The sequence below is a fragment of the Ambystoma mexicanum genome, chromosome 5q (assembly GCF_040938575.1).
Source record: "Ambystoma mexicanum isolate Mex_15411 chromosome 5q, UKY_AmexF1_1, whole genome shotgun sequence".
NCBI classification, from domain to species: Eukaryota; Metazoa; Chordata; class Amphibia; order Caudata; family Ambystomatidae; genus Ambystoma; species Ambystoma mexicanum.
The window spans coordinates 318,594,725-318,613,255 of NC_090933.1; positions in this window are offsets into that span (position 1 = coordinate 318,594,725).

The window sequence follows — 18,531 nt, forward strand, 5'->3', positions numbered from 1 at the left end:
ACCATAATGTCCATTTAACAAAGTTTTGCACTGAATTTCATAGGTTTTTGTTAGTGCAACTTAACCATAACGTCTCTTTAACAATGTTTTTCACTGAATTTCATAGGCTTTTACCAACATACTGTTAATTTCCTGCACGTTCTTTATATTATACTCACCACCAAATGTAGCAGATGTAGAGTCAGCGGCGGACAGTACGAATGTCTGCAGACATCAGGCACCATTCTCAAGGCCCAGAAGCACAGGGGAGAACAAAAGATTGTATATTCTTCAACCAACCAACCCATATACATAAAACATTATATATATTTACTACAAACAAACATACATTTCTGTACAAAATCATTTGCAAATATACAAATTCTGTTTTTATTTATATGGAATACACCTAGCACAAACCAGAATGTTACACCTCACATTATCACCTGAGTGAAATTATGCATACCGACACACAAAAACCAGGCACTTATTTCAAAACAAGCTCTTACAAAATAGTAAGTACACCGTATTTATTTATCTATTACTACCATTCATTATATAAATATGTCTTATAAGGAAAAATCACTATTATTTCATATTGACAGAAATGAAAAACACACTTGAATGGTTTGAGGATAACTTCCCAAAAGAAGAAATGAGTGATGATAACATTTCTAATGGTATGCAATACATATTTTAATATAAACAAATAATGTAATTTGTACAGACCTTACTGAAATAATAATGTATTTTTTCTTACAGTGCATAGTTTTCATGAAAAAACTATGCCCCAATTGAATTATACATATCCCCAACTGTACATAATGAAATCATTAACTTGTCTGGAAAATGTGATGAACTAAGTAATGACTTTAAGGAATGTTTACATTATGTTAAAAATCATGTGATTAAACATTTTCACTATCACTGTCCTTCTTGCACATGTCACCCTTGTCCCAAGCAATCATCCACATCAAATTCCCCAAATTTAAATGACAAATGCTTTGATGAAACCTCACTCCCTTCCTCCCCTAAACATTATTGTACAGATATTCCTAATTCTCCCATTTATGTTTAACATTGTGATACCCCATAACTTTAATAAATACATGTATTTGTTATACTATAAAGGTGTTGTATATTGTTGTGTGAAACTTTTTTTTTTTTAAAGCTTAATTAATGTCCATGGATTATGCGACTGTACGGGTGTCGTTTTCACATGATGCACTTTTAATTAGTCCGCGGATATTGTGCCTGTTCTATGGACACTAACGTGCATGCGCACTTCATATCCCACCGGATGGGTGTCCGCAGACGTCATCATGTGACCGCACACATGTGGCATGAAGGTCTGACCGGCGAATGGTGTCTGTGCTCCGTGGACAGTTTAAAAGTGCATTTTCCACCAATCTACGGTGTTTCAAGTCAAAGGTTTACACTTCAAGAGCGACTAGACCCATTCTTAGTTGATCTGGCAACTTGTTACAACTTTCAACTTGGTAGTCCGTGGACAGTTGCACTGTTCATGGAAGGTTCCTCTGAAGGGACCCACTCATAACTTTTCTTCATTCTCAATCTGGCAGCTCAGGAGAGAGAACCTGCTTTGCAGACTTTTACAGATTTTGTTTTGTGCATCCATGGCATTTGTCATGGCCATGCCTCTTCCCCATCCACCCCCACTGACATCCCCACCCCCACCCCTATCACCATCTCCATCTGTAGGGCCTGAAAAAAGGAACAGGTGCGAGTATACAGAAGAGGATGACGAGGAAGACAAAGATGAGATAGAGGAAGTGCCTCTCACTCCGGTGCCCGTAGTGAGTCCTGTGTGTGGTGGCTTTTCATCACCATAGGAGATGCCCCAAAGGCTCGGACAACCAAGGTTTGATGCACTCTGTACGGGATCATACTGAGTCACGGAAAAACAGGACTGTACTCCTACGGGATCACCTCCATCTGCCAACACAGATCCATCCACTCTGATTTTCCGCAAAAGGTGGTACCTTTTTCAGGGAGAAGCAGGCTGTCGGCCTCTGTATCATCTTCCTCAACCGCTCCTGTCACCACAAAGGATACTCCAGAGGATGCAACCGGCCACCCCAAAGGCCAAACAAAATGCTGTTGACCCTTACCTTTCGAGCATCACAGTCCTATGTTTGTACTGTGAAGCACTGAACAGTAGGGTTGAGAAATTGCATAGTGCTTTCGAGGCAGCGGTCAAGTAGCAGGAGAAACACTGCCCCCTCTTAGATTTAATGGCTGCCCTACATCTTCCTCTGTCCACCTGCCCCTCCATCTCTGTGGTTGGTGTCACTTCCCTCCCCCCCTTACCTTCCTTCTCCTAGAAACATTTTCCAAAAGCCAAGAAAAATACGAAATCAAAAAAACACAAAAAAAGGTTGGTTCCTTTAGGAGCCACCTTTCACAGTTAAAAACATAGAACTGAAAAAAACATTACAGGACCCTTTGCAGCCTGATAGTCTGGGGACAGCACAGTAGACAATTTCAGGTGTCGGGTGCAGGAACAAAAAACATTTTAATGTTTTTTCGTGCAAAAATGGTGGCTCTTAAAATAACCTTTTTTTGCCTTTTTGACTTTTAAATATATTTTTCTATTTTTCATTTGTGTTCATTTATTATTATTATTATTATTATTATTATTATTATTATTATTAATAATAATAATATTTGTTTATGTATTATTGGTTCTGAAAGAAACTTTACAAAAATGAATGTAACATTTCTGTTAAATAAAAGACAATATACCATCAATACAATACACGCAATACAATATGCACAATAAAATCACATATAGGCCACTTATAGGCAATGGCGAGTCACAAATTTAAAATTCAAACATCAAATATTAAAAGGTTCAAGCATCATAAATGCATAAAAATAAATAGGAGTCAAATTTTCATTAGACCCACCCAAAGTCCCCATCTACATTGCTTACCACAAAGGTATAATTATGGGTTTGATGGCCTTTGACCGAATACCAAAGTTGCTGTTACCCCATGTGGCCTGTCAGCTAGCTGCAAGCGCCTCCTGCGGAAGTGATTTCACAATGTGCCTCCAAATACAATAAAAGTCAATATGTACACTCTCCGACTACGAGTTTAAGCAATAATTCCAAAAGGCTGGTGTCGTGGCTGTGTACGTATTTTGTCCATTCACGCATGTAAACTGCCCCCAGGAATGTGCGTTCTATGAATACATGTTGAGGGGGTTCAGTCATGCCTGAAACCTTGCACATAGGACATATCTTCAACTCTATGGGTATAGATAGGTATGGACCCTTGAATACAAAGGGGGGTAACTAGTTTGTTTGCAGTCTCAATATTATGTTACAAACTGTGTGGCTGGAGCTCTGTAGCAAATACATTTGAGTTTTCAAATAGTGATGATTGACATTAGATGTATAACTGTAGGATCAAAGATTGGATAGGTGAGAGTAGTTATTCACCCAGTTCCATTGTTCGACCTTTCTTCAGAAGATGGTTTTTAGAATTGCATACCTTGTACACGACTGAAATCTGGGAGCCATTGTATTGTCTTAAATAAATCTTCATTTAGAAGATTAAAATGCCCCCCCGTTACCTGATACAGTCATCCTAGCTCTTCCAGCAACTTCCAGCAACTGCTAATAACTGACATTTTGGTCTAGAGTTAGCTTTCAAGAATAATTCACCTCATTTATCAACAATATCCCTTGAAGGACACTAGCCCCAGATCCAATCTGAGATATTCCGCTGGGGTAGACTGTGAATATTCCCTCCAGTCTATCAAATTATCCACAGCCAGAGCCTCTAGCCCATATAGGACTGCGTGGCAATCATGTTGTTTGTATAGTATGATTATCCCTTCTAACAAGTATTCAGCTGCCTTACGAGCACATTGTTCTTTCATAAACATCAATCTCCTTGCCTTCCCTTTTTAGGACTTGATAATATATGAGTAATCCTTCTTGCCGCTCATTTCATGCCCCAAATACTTGTATCTGTCATCATAGTTTAAGTTACCCAATCATGTGGAGAAGGTGGGTCGTTTGACCCTCGCCGGGGCGACTATCAAAACGTGTGTTTTCACCATGGTGATCGACAAATCATTCTCTACTGCAAACGCTATAAATTCGGCAAACATTTTCCTACCCCCACGGGTGGTGTGATTGAACATAACCAAATTGTTGGCATATAAAATAGATGATGTGGGGACTCCCCCAATTTTAGGGCAACAATGACTAGTCTTAAATAGGCACTTGGGTAGGCAAGCAAGGTACAGGTTAAGGACAAGGGGGCCAAAGAACACCCCTGCTTGGCTCCCTTGTTAATCTGAATCCATGCTGTGGTGGCCCCTGCGACCTCTAGCCTCACTCGACTGATGTATTAAGGTGTACATTTCTCAGGATGGCCAAACACCATCTTGGGCATCCCAGGGCATTCAGTTTGCTGAATTGCTTTTCTCGCTTGACCCCATTTGTATTTAATGCAACTTCTAATGAATACTTGAATCCATACTTTATTTATTTACAGAAACTTCTTCAATGCATTTTGAATGTTTTCCAGAAGCCTATGATTGCACTCCATCTCTTCAAAAAATGTTGACAATTACAAATGTAATGTTTTCGTTAAGAAAAGATGTCATGCCAACATCTCGCAAAAAAAGCACACACAGCTTTATTCACATAGTGCCTTGCTTTTTCCATTTACGGACAAAATACATTTAAACACATCCACAACTGTATCCAAGCAATCAGCAAAAACATAATTTTCAAATTTGGAAACATTTCTGTCAACTTTCCAAAAGTATCCTTCATTGCAGACTGCAATGAAATTCTGATAATGTACCCAACCTGTCCCACAATGAACAACAATGTTGTTCGGATGTTTTAAGTGAACAATTTTCTTACAAAATGGGACTATGTCAGCCCACTTCATTTCTCGCACTCCATAACATGACATTTCAAATTCATAGAATCCAAGATTGTCAACCAATCCACGGTGCTCAGAATAGACCTTCAGCCAATGGATCCAAAATCCCCAAAATCCATACACTCTGCCTCCTCAAAGACATATCCATGGCCATCTTCAGTGCTCTCACCAAACAAAACTCTTGCCACCCTTTCTTCCTGTACACCAGACCCAGGAAACCTGATTGGTTGATTCTCCGATGTTCGCAGACATCCATGACTGTCTGCGATCTCTGCATTCCCCTTTCCATGCCAGGTTCCCTCAAAAGGCCAAGATGTGACATGTGCCGTCCACGGATTACAACAGTGTGCGCGGACGCTGTAGCACAGGGCAGCCATTCTAGCCTTTCCAATTTCATGTTTGTAACACTCCCTCATTGGCTGCTTTCAAACAGTCACAAATCCATCCAGCAATCACATCCAACAACTCTACACCTAACCCTGTCATCTCAGTTCAGCACTTCAGATGTACACTTGAACACTCAGAGTACATATGTCCTGTTAATCACAGACATCTGCATCAAAAATACTGTCAAACTCTCCAAGATTTATATTTCCAGATTCAACGACATCCGCATATAACAATACACAGTACAGATATGCTTATTGTTTTCAAGTTTTTTCTGCAACTCTTTTACAAATACATCTATATAGAGCGAGTTACTGCTACTCACCTTGTAATAAGCTTCTCAATAAGCATATTCTCTTTTGTAACCAATCCAGCAAAATCCATGCATTGCAGAATTCAGCACCTACTCACATCAAGCAGCAAATACTTACAATGCTGTGCATTTAAACACATTTCTTTTTCGGACACATTTGATCTAAGTTAACATTTATAGCAGCACCGTGTGTAACCCTTTGCCTAACAGAAAGAAAAAGCAGATGAAAAACATGTGGTAAACATTTTTAAGTGGTGCTAGTGGTGCTAGATGCGTGTAAGTATAATATGTTGACAGTACATGGATACCTGCCAACATGACCCATTCCAATCAACAAGTCTTCCTTTTTTCATTCTGTGACTTGTAATTCAATTTCTCCCATTATAAAACTCAGGCTACCTTCTTATTCAAATAAACCCCCACTAAATCGAACACCAAACTTCTGAAACAACAATGCTTATTTGTTGTCCCGTCACTATGTCCCTATCTATATGGAACACACTCTGATGCCTGCGGGCTGCAACGCTATACAAATAAATAAAACAATAAAAACATACCACCAAAGTATCTATATACAGCACTTCACCTTACATATAAAGTACTCTTCTTTTCCAACCTCTACTATAAGACACCAAACACTGCTGCAACAACAATCCAACATTTTAGTACCACTAGGCCACACTTTCCCTATTCTTTACAAACACTGAAACACATTAAAAATACATTGCACAGCACTACTTTCATTAAAATTAGCTGCACTAATATAACCTAGACATGCACAATTGTCTTACACACATTTCTGCCCTGTTCTTTCTAAACCCCTAACACCACTACTCATACTCCAATTGTTCTAACAGCATACTTAACATACTTTAGTACACCATTCACAACACAACTTTATTAACTCTTTTCCCAACAACTTCTCCTGCCTTCACAAACAACAACCTCTCTAACATGACCATTACCGAAAAAAGAACACTGTTCACATCTTACAAAATAAGTACATTAATATAGTATTCATCTCTCTAGTATTGTAACAATGTAGTGTCACTATATATTAGCCTAGAGTATTCCTTTAAAATCAACATTTATTCTTACTCATTATTTTGTAACATACACAATCTTTCTATTCCCATCTCAACACCACTGGTATAACACCCGCTGTTTTCCTCAAAACATCACAATGTCACTACTTATTCATTTGAACCACCACTCTCTTACTCACTAACCCAAACCATCACAACTGTACACACTCTTAGTCTTACAACCTTCTCAACCACAGCTATCATCCCACTACACAATCATAAAACACGCTATTCATCTTTGCAATCATACCCACAAACACACATGCACAATACATCCATACGCATTCCACTACTTTCAACCCCAAACTTTTGTTTTTCCCAACAGACGCAACAAAATGCCTACTACAAAGTAGCTCTGTAGAAAAGAGAGAAAAAATAGAGCAGATAATAATGAAAGCAAGCCATATACTTATCTACCTCTAAAACAATGTATAGATAACATTAAATTAAAAGAGCTAGTAACCTCACTCAAGAAAAGTAAATCAACCACAGCTATAAAAGGTAAAGCCCCTCTTGAAAAAACTAAATGTAAAAAAAGATATACAGAGAAATGAAGAACTACTAATCTACCCTTAAACACTGCTGCAAGAAACTAATCCTTGAAGCTCTAACTGAGAGCACATTTCTACTAAAGAGACATGTGTTTATATTAATTTTAAACAGAATAAAACAACTAACTAAATGAATCAATACATTACAAACAGTACTTCTAAAAATGCACAATGTCAGTATAGATAACTTTTCAAACTTCTGTGAAGGTGAATGGATTCACACAAGCAACAAGTACACATGGACATGCAGCTCAGTGTGTAATGTACAGCAACAATCCTTCAAATCTTTATGACAATTCCTCAATCACTATGTCAAACAATTCAAAGACAAAAGTAGAATGAAAACTGCACAAACCCTGTACTCCTGTGCAGTGTGCAGCCACACTGGTCTGCAAGGACATTCATTAGCCTGCCAAATTTAAATAATATTCTCCCACATGGAACAGCCAAAGAACTCCTTCAAAAAATAGAGCACATTCAAAGTAAGTGCTTTGGAATTGATGTTGACTTAGACAATTTAGTAACTTCAGAAAACATTACTGAAAACCTTGCACACACCAACCTCCTAACAAACACATACAAGAAAAATAGCTAAGTTTCAAAACACATCTGCTGGAATACCAAACCATGTATCGCTCTGTTGGCGCCAAAGAATTCATAAAAAGAGCACAAAAACAGTAGATATGGCTTACAAAATAGAGGACAATGAAGAATCCCAATGGGTCCAAATACCTTTATATCTAACAGCAGAAAATAAATACAAAATAACTGACCCCTCAATAATTTGCATGTACTGCAAAATAAAGCTTGACAATAACCAAATGCCATCATGTGTTATTATTAATTACTTAGAAATATTCCCACTTCAAAGGGCTCTCCAACAACTTAACTTCTATCAGAGCATTACAATCAAAACAGTACACCCATTTCAAGCTATAATATGCCTTCAGCTGATAACAGCCAAATTACCTCCTTCTCAATTACTGAAGGGCATCCGTGGCAAAGTAGTGTATTTGCCAATAAATCTTAAAGAAAATGATCAATATTTGATAGTACTAGTTAATGGTGTAGCAACAGAAGACAAAAGGAATTGGCAACAACTAGTTGACTTAAAGAAAGTTAGACAAGCCCTACAATATCTTACTAAAAGAAAACAATACATTTAACAAAGATATAAACATAGAGGAACATGTAAAGGAAACTTCCCAAATAATTCAAGATTCACCAGCAACTGTTCAATTTGTACATGTAGATTCTGTTACTGCAGCCAACATTTTAGACCAGTATACATTTCACCCACTATACTCCAAAGACACAATTGAAGATGCATTAGAAACATATCCAATGCATCAAACCAAAGGATCCCCAATGAGCAAGCATATGGGATAAAAGTGTAAAGCATGTTATTTTCCTCTACTCTTTCCTACAGGAAAAGGAGGAAGATATGACAAAAGGTCCACACAAATTAGTGCATCAGAATATCGCTCCTTTTACCAATGTATTCTAAAGTCCCCAGATTCAGATAAAATGTAGAATACATTTTCTACCTCCTGTTCGAAAGTGAACTAGCAACTCTACACATTGGAGTGGCACACACATTAAAAACAGACTCTAATTTGTTAAGCATATTCGCTACCCAACTGCTTAAAAAAATAAAAGACAAAGATGATGTTTTGCAATCAAGTATCACAAATCGGTTGGCAAACATGCAAGGTACAAAAGAATACTGGTTCCAATGTCACGCTTTTGTATATTGTATTCTAAGGACCCTAATCCCACCCACAATGTTTGTTACTTTAACCTGGGTGGAGAATGCATGGGATTACTTGCATGACTTGTTATACACTGCAAACCAAAATAAAGATGAAATGTATCAAGGAACTTTCCCCAGCTCTTCATTACGATACTGCACTTTATCTGCAATAATACTACCCCCTCTGTTCAGAGAAGTTCAACAATTCTTTTAGAGAAAAGAATATCAATCCAGAGGAGCCCACACATCCATATGCTTTTGTCGATAAAAGATGCTTCCAAATTTGGCCATGACAGTGATGCCACTGTTTTACAGTTTATTGAAAAATACACAACCTGCAAGATCTCTTCAGAAACCACAGATAAGGACCTACACACACACATCTTCCAAAAATATAAGTGTGGCAAATACTGCTGACGTAGATATGAAAACAAAGGTAAGGGCTATACCAAATGTTGGTTAGGACAAGTAAATAGCTTTCTGTCTTCTGTTAGACACAGTGTAAAACGCAAATCCCATAAAACCACATACAACATTAAAACGGATAACACAGCCAAGTACATACATTATTGGAATGCAATCATTGCCATCTTGTGGAATACAAACATAGATATACAATGCATTGCAGACATGTCCACTGCAGTTGCAAGATATGTCACAACCTATCTCACAAGAGCTGAGAACACAGAGTTATAAGAACTCTAGGGTGACATACCATCTGACAAAACACTGTCATAAAAAGTTTACAGCTTTGGTATAAAAATGCTCTCCCATAGAGAATGCAGGTGATATGAAGCTGCAGATCGGTTAACAGGTACAGCCTTATATGGCAAATCTGAACAAATTGTGTGGCTAAACGTTGGTCCAGCTTAATCCCGAAAACGAGTATTAAAATCCTACCAAGAGATAAAAACAATAGCCACAAATGATCCCAACACTCAGGACATCTTAAAAAACATTTTAATTACACATACTACCCGAACAAACATATTGCTTTAGACAACATGTGCTTGTATGACATAGACCAAAAATACTCCTACGAAAACAATTTCACACCAGATGAGACAACTAGCAAATATTCAGTCTCAACTTGTCAGGGAAGGCTATACCAATCCCAGCCTAATTAATCATATAAGGTTGTCATTTCAATTTCTGCAACAAAGAGAACTGTAATATATGGCCCTACTGCAACTTTTTAAACCTTGGAGAAAAGAAGAAACATTACGTGACTGTGACTAATTTGAAGCTGCATTCAAAGCAAATGAAAGCAGTATAAATAATATTGATTTCAAACAATACAAAGAAATGTTGGACAATGAATGCCAACAACAGAAGACATTGAAATACTACTAGATAAAGAGACTCCTGAGGGCAGTCAACCTTCCCATACAGGAAGCCAAGAACAACTTGGAGAACCACTCATTCTAAATGATGCAGACATAGCCATGAATGAGGTAGAAAATAAAGTGTATCAATATAACCAAACTGAAGAAGACTTGTCAGTGCTCAAATCACAGCTAAATGATGAACAACTCACCATTTATCTAGAAGTCACTAAAGAAACTGAACATTGTTTTAAACACGAAACTAAACTTGTAGCTGTAAATATTATAAACCCCTGTTCCTGTATGTAAGTGGTGAAGCTGGTTCTGGTAAAACATTGTTAATTAAAATGATCAGCAGATGTCCACAAATCTTAACAAACACTCACAGGTTGAGCTGCTTGCAACATAGGAGGTGTACCTTTACACAGACAACTGCTCCTTCTAGTAGAACACCAAAACAAATTAGAAAATTACAAATTATCAGCAGAAGTTGCTACTGAAGTATGCAGAATTCTGAAACAAAAGAAAGCGCTCCTGATAGATGAAATAACCAGGGTTTCCAATCTCATGTTGGCTTTAATTCACCTCAGAATGCAAGAAGTCCTAAACACTGATTAAGAAGAACTGTTTGGAGGAAAACACATTATTGATTTTGGAGACCTCCTACAGTTAACACCAGTAAAAAATCAACCTATTTTCAAAACATTAGGACACAAACAATGCAGCAGCACACTCAGCAGGATTGGAAATGTAAAACTCTGGCAACATTTTCAGTACAGAGAATTAACTCAAAACAGGCATCAGTCAGCAGACCTCACCTATTTTAAAAATTTCAAAAAAACATTAGAACTGGTCTGTTTCTAAAGCTGCAAAATCAATCTTAAATAGTAGAATACTCCATGAGCTATATGGGCGAAACACATCTGCTCCTGATGTAATGGAACAATTAACTTAATAAAATATAACACTCAATTAAATGTGAAAATGTTACAAAGAAATGCAACCCATAATATATATCAGCTCCACAGACAAACTAGAAGTGCATGGTGTGACACTTCCCATGTTTCAACAAGCAACAGCACAATTAAATAACTTAGAACAATATATCTTCAACATAGATGGATTGGAGAACATATTAAAGGTGTGCCTAAACTGCAGAGCATTTCTCAAATGTAACCTTGATGTAGACCAAGGTTCAGTCAATGGGGCAATTAGTAAAGTTGTTGGCTTCCAAACATATCCACATGACAACAACATTCAGTTTGTCAACATCCACTTCAAAAAATGTGCAGAAGTTTAAAAAATGGGTGCACAATAGCACAGTTTGTTATTTTCAAAGACATGTGCGTACGCAGAGAACAATTTTCTCTATCTCTTGCATATGCTGTCACTAGTCACAAATCGCAAGGTCTAACCCTAAATCATGCGTTGATTGACATTGGCAGCACAGTCTTTAAGGAAGTTACATAGCACTTTTACATCTGCATATACTCATTGGTTTATCCCTAGTTAACTTTGGTGCAAACACAGTCAAAGCTGACATTCTGTGTATCCTAAAATACAACAGTCTATGTGCACTGTACACCCTATCTAGATATGTACCCTGTAACTCCAAAAATATAGCTTTTAAGAGGAAAACAAATGCAAACAGAATCTACAACAGATCTCCCAACAAATATTGCTAAAGAAACAACAACCAACTCCTTCTCCATTAAATAATAGAACCACAAATATGACTAGTGCACATAACTGCATGTCCATCAGAAAGCAAATAGACAAATGTCTCTTCTCAAAATAAATCTGCAGGCCCATCAAACAATGCACAGACAAACTCTTTGGTCCATTTAAATTCAGCAGCACAACTGAAGTAAATTGCTATGCAAAAGTAACAATCAATCTTCTCTTCCAATTGCCACCCATCGTTCACAACATTTATTTATGCTCAGACTAGTTCTGTTTGCAAATCTGTGTCCTTCATAGAAATGCCACAAATAATCCTGACAACAATTACAGTGTCCCAGGTATGTGAAAAGATTTGGACTACTGTATAGGAATGGTGACAATTACCATAAACACATAGGAAGATCCACAAGAATCTCTAATGTTTTTATGGCAAGTACTGGAAACCAACTGCATCCCTATTAATGACATCTTCTAGATTTCATACGCATGGAAAAATACGTGCACTCTCTGCAACCACGTTTCACAAGAGTACATCCATAATGAATGACTTGTGTATGTTTCCATACCAAATTGTGAATCCTGTCCATTTCACCAGCTTCTGCAGAATGCAATCCATGCCATGGCATAATATGGAATTTCAGCAATTCAGACAAACATTCCAAACATGCAAATCAACTCACATAGCAAATATGTCATACTTCTAACTTGGAGTCATCGTCTGCTCCTCTCCTTTCTCCCTCACATTCAGGTAATAATACAGGGCGCCTGGCTAGGTCCTGATATGCCCAGGAGGATGAACATATATTCAAACAAAAAATCAGGATGGGAGACCCACACTTTAGAGATTCAGGATAATTTTAATTTAATCTCAGAATTTTGGTGATGATACTTATAATATATCAATTGTTAGCCTAATAACAGACAGACGGACAGTTGTACATTTGATATGTAGGTGTACCAATAGGTACCACCATCCCAGTCACCTACATCCAGTCTTCATACCATGTGGCCGAAACACTACAGTGTCGATCTATGACACAACTCCACCCATTGCATACTTGTACACACCTGTTGTTGTGTTTTTCCCCTATGACAATACCCATGGACCAACTGAGGTCCTGGGCTGCATTCACTCTAGTGTTTTAAACCATTGTTAACTGTGTATCCAAGTGATCTTGCACCATAAGGAGGCTTGCACCCTCCACACTCTTGAGGGTGGTACCTAGTGGTACACCTACATATCAAATGTACAACTGTCCGTCTGTCTGTTATTATGCCAACAATTGATATTGTTGCCAAAACCCACCGAGGATACCCGCCTCCTACATACACCCGAAGATACATAAGAATGCTGAAAAACCACCAGGAAGAACCATCGTCTCTGCATGTGATTCTTTGCTAGAACCACTGTCACTCTACACAGACTTCTTTATGAAAACTTTTATAGGTACCATGACATCATATGTAAAAGACACAAGGGACACCATCAAGATCCTACAAACAGTCACTCTAACTTCGGATTCTAGTGACTATGGACGTGGAGCTGCTTTACACATCGACTCCACAAAAAGAAGGCTTAGAGCACTCATGATTCGGCTCAACAAGAGACCAGACATCACTACCACGCCAACCAACTTCATATTCGAATGCATACGCCTCGATATGACGGAAAACGTGTTCCTCTTCGAAAGACAGCTGTACCAACAAGTCAAAGGGGTGAGCATGGGCACCATCTTCACCCCGGACATGGCCAACTTATATATGGCACATTATTAAGAGGACCACATTTTGAACAGCAACAATCCTTATCTCCATAACATCTTAATTTGGCGCAGATACATAGATGATGTCCTGCTCATCTGGTAAGGAAGTCAGACCGAACTCATTTCTTTCCATCTCCATCACTGGCTCACTCAAAGAAACCCCCACATCAGATTCACTCAAGAATGGGACTACCAGACCATCAACTTCCTGGAATTACACATTTATCGCACTGGCAACATTCTCAAGACTGAGCTGTTCAGAAAACCAACAGACAGGAACACCCTTTTATACTTCTCCAGCTACCACCCAGTCGGCCTCAAATACAACTTAACGTATGGCCAATTTCTCCGGGTCAGAAGAAATTGCACCGAGAGAGAGAATTTTGAGATCCATGCACATCAACTCCAACAACGTCTCACCGACAGGGGATACCCCAAAAAAGCAGTAAAAATGGCCAAAAAGAGAGCAGCTAACACAGATCGTACCATCTGCCTCACCACAAAAGAGAAGAAACCCATGGAAGGAACTGTCTGTGTTACTACATTCAGTCCTATTAGCAACCTAATCAAATGTGTGATCAACAAACACTGGAACCTTATTAAAAACAAAGGGACATTAGCCAAGAAACCGCTTTTCGTCTTTAAGAAAAACAGAAACCTCCGAGACACCATGGTCCATACCTTTCTCGAGCCTGAAAAGGAGACTTCCACCCTATGGAACCTACCACCCATGGTCAGCCATTTTAGCTGCGGACATTGTGTGGCCTGTAAATTCACCAAAACCAGTAAAACCTTTGACCACCATGACTTCCATTGGACCCTACAGAACCACAAAAATTGTGAAAGCAAACATGTGATATATTTCATCGAATGCCCGTGCAATTTACTATACATTGGCAAAACTATCAGGCCAATTAAACAACGCATCAGCGAACACAGGTCTTGCATCACAAATTGTGTGCAGACAAACCTCTAGTCGACCATTTTCACAAAAAAGGACACAGCAGCGAACAATTCACGTGGATGGTCCTTCAGCAACTTAATCCACAGAAACGATGGGATGACATCAATTTTGCCCTCACCCGACTTGAACAAAAGTCGGTCCATAGACTGAGTACAGTAAAAAACGGTCTTAACATTACTGTTGAATGGAAACATTTCTGGACGTAACTGCCACCACTGTCTCCTTTCAACCCTGAGTGATTCTTTAATTCTTTAATTAGTAACCAGGAATATGCACATGCTGTTTTTGAACATTGAATTGCAAACTGTCACCCTGAATTGGCTTTTAAAACGTATGCCCCACTCATCCACATTTATGTGCTTGTATTTGTCACTCCAGCCACCACCCAAGTCAGTCATTATGGACTTGCACCTGTACTGTATTTTCATAACCTGAATCGCTGCACAAACCTCTGCACAGCTGCCACTCGCGGCATCAACATAGTCAGTCACGTCACTATTGGACTTGCTATGAACTGTCATTACATTGCGCAGTACACCATTCTTTCTGGTGCATTTACACCATGACCATCCAGCTCGACCACACAACCCGGACTACATTTCCCAGCATCCTCTGCCCAGAGCCAACGTTGATTGACAGGGCTTGTCCCTCTCCAACACACAGCACTCCAATTGGCCCACGTGCTGACAGCTGATTGGACCACCCGATCTGGGGGTGGGTACTTCCTGTGACATGCAGTTTTTTAGTTTCACTTTCATTTGCTCACGCCGCAAGGCTACAGCCAGATGCTTCTGCTCCGGTAACCAAGTACGTTTTTTAAAGAATTGTGAATTGTTTCTCAACTACTCGCTGGCCCATAGTCTAGTCCGGGACACGCCACGTCCCTCACATGATTTCACTCAGCCTTCAACCTCATGCCTGTTACTTTTTGGCATTTCACTGCTCTCTCATTTCTGCTGCACAGTGACTATGACTATTGCTGGGACCTACAGGCACCTTCATCCGGCACTTCCTCAGTTAGTCATTTTTTCTGGATCATTTTGACCACACAGATCTACCACACGGGCACCATAAACCATGATGTATGCCTCCCTCCATGCGTCTCCTACGCATTGCACCCCACGGAGGCTCCTGCCTTGTAGTCAACTTGGGCGCATATAGGCTATTTTAACCTCCACTCGAACCGGACATCACACACGTTCTGGTTCTATTGTATCGGCCTCCTGGCTCCTTCACCACTGATCAGGTATGTACCACCCCTGACCGTTCAACCTTTTCTGTTACAAGACCAAGACCACTAGTAGCTCTTGCCTTTTCCTTCCAGTTGCTGGCACCATTGATTGACGCTACTGCCATCTGTAGACCCCGGTTCCAGATACGGTTCTTTGGACTAATTCCATCAGCAACAGTGTCCACTGGGCCACCGCCTTCACCTGACTTCCCGCATGGTCGAAGCCCTTACCGCCGCACCGCTTGTCGGTTCACGGTAAGCTTCTGTACTCTGGTGCTTACTCTTTGCACCTGTCCTGACACCAATTGGTCACTAATAAGTTGCGCAAATCACCAATTAACTCTGGAGATCCCACACCTCCTAAACTATGTGTCATTGAATCCCACAGATACCCCACGGACAGTGTTTCATCCCTTCACCTCCTGAAGAAGGCCATCCCAGTCACCTACGTCCAGTCTTCGTACCCTGTGGCCGAAACACTACAGTGTCAATCTATGACACAACTCCACCTCTTGCATACTAGTACACACCTGTTGTTGTGTTTTTTCCCTACAACAATACCCATGGACCAACTGAGGTCCTGGGCTGCATTCACTCTTGTGTTGTAAACCCTTGTTAATTGTGTATCCAAGAGATCTTGCACAATCAGAAGGCTTGCACCCTCCACACTCTTGAGGGTGGTACCGAGTGGTACACCTACATATCAAATTTACAACTGTCCGTCTGTCTGTCATTATGCTAACAATTGATATATTATATGTATCATCACAAAAATTCAGAGATTAAACTAAAATTATCCTGAATCTCTAAATTGTGGGTCTCCCATCCTCATGTTTTGTTTGAATATACGTTCTCCCTCACATTCACGGCATTGCCAAGAAGTCCCACTTTTAACTCTTCCTTCTCAAAGAAATGCCCCCTTTTCTCCCCTTTCTTCAGAAGCTCAATGTTACCAGAGTCCTGATTCTCTCTAAGTTTGACTGCTGTAATAGCCTTCTCTTGAACCTGCCCTCTTCCTCTCTATGACCCCTCCAGCTAAAACAGAATATGGCACTGAGACTTATCCTTGGCCTCAAACCAGGTACCGCATCTCTCCTGACCTAAACATTTTTCACTGGCTCCTGGGTGCTGCACGCATTCAATACTAATCCGTCTGCATCGTCCACAAGGCTGTCTGGGGCCAAGGACCACGCTATCTGCAACTTGCTATTACTAAATACTCTCATCTAGACCCCTATGTTCCTCTGGTACCAACTCTCTGTCTGTAAAGCATTTCTCTAAACAGAGGGCCGAAAGCCGATCTCTTGCTTCAGCTGTCTCCCTCTTGTTGAACAACCTCCCCCCTTCCTCTTCTTTCTCTTAACCCACTTCTCCTCTGCTATGCTGCAGCATTGTGCTATGATGGGGCCAGAAATAGCAAAATGGCCGCAAAACCCTTGTGCATGCTAAAACCCCTGAAAATCCCAATTTGCAATGCACAAAAAGATGGCTGCCCAATCTGCCACGCATGTTGTCAGTGGTGGAATCGAGATCACACTCCTGAAATATGTCACTGGGCTCCACAACAAGTGAAAATGGAGTACAGAAGGAAAAGGCAGTGTTTTGCCATTGAAACCCCACAATGTTGCTTTAAATCCTTTTTTTCTTTGTTGCTGAAACTGCGAAATGCCAGTACAAAACACCCTCAAACATCCAAAATTCTTGCTGGGTGCTACAATTCACTTAGTTTAAGAAATCATTGTGAACTTGCAAGGTCCTGAAAAGCTGAAAGCATAAAGGGATTTCAACAGCAAAAGTGGCTTGTCTGTGGATGTCAAAAATATCTGTGCAGCAGAGGACTGCTGGGAAGACAGCTGTCAGGAGCCTGCCTGATTAAACTTCAAATATGTATATAAACTGTAATCAAATGTTTGCAATCTAAGAGGCCTGTTACTGAGAATAACCTATGTTGTAATTGTTTTGATCCCATGGTTTAAAATCTAGAATAAGTATTCTAGCTGCTATTTGGAAATCACAAGTTTGTTATAAGCTAAGGGAAAATGCAACAGAATTAACAATTAAATCAAGCCTGGCTAAAAGCTACCAAACCGGAATATCAGGTTTCCTCACATAAGGCAGGCCTTTACCTCCAGCAGGAAATCACACCAAAGCGGTAATTATAGGGTTTGGAAAGAACCTGGTCTACAGAGGCAAAAGGGAACAATGAACAGCTGTTGCTAAGGAAATGCGTGGCGTGAGGACAGTTGTAAATGGACTCTGCCAAGAGCAAACAGGGAGGAGACTGCTTCTGGACTGGAGGGAGACAAAAAGAGGCAGATCCAAACAACCATCTGTGGCTGAACCTTCACAAAGAACATTTTCTAAAAGACTTATAAGTTGCCAGTGAAAATTGTGAAAAATATAAAAGCAACAGATTTGTGAATCTAAATTTTGGCTGCACGTTTCAAGAGGCGGAAAAATCGTGTGACATATTCTGGAGAGAAAGGGCAGAAATGTGATTTTACACACAACGTATTTCTGCTAGAAATATTAAACTTTATACACGTATGCCCATGTTAAACGCGCA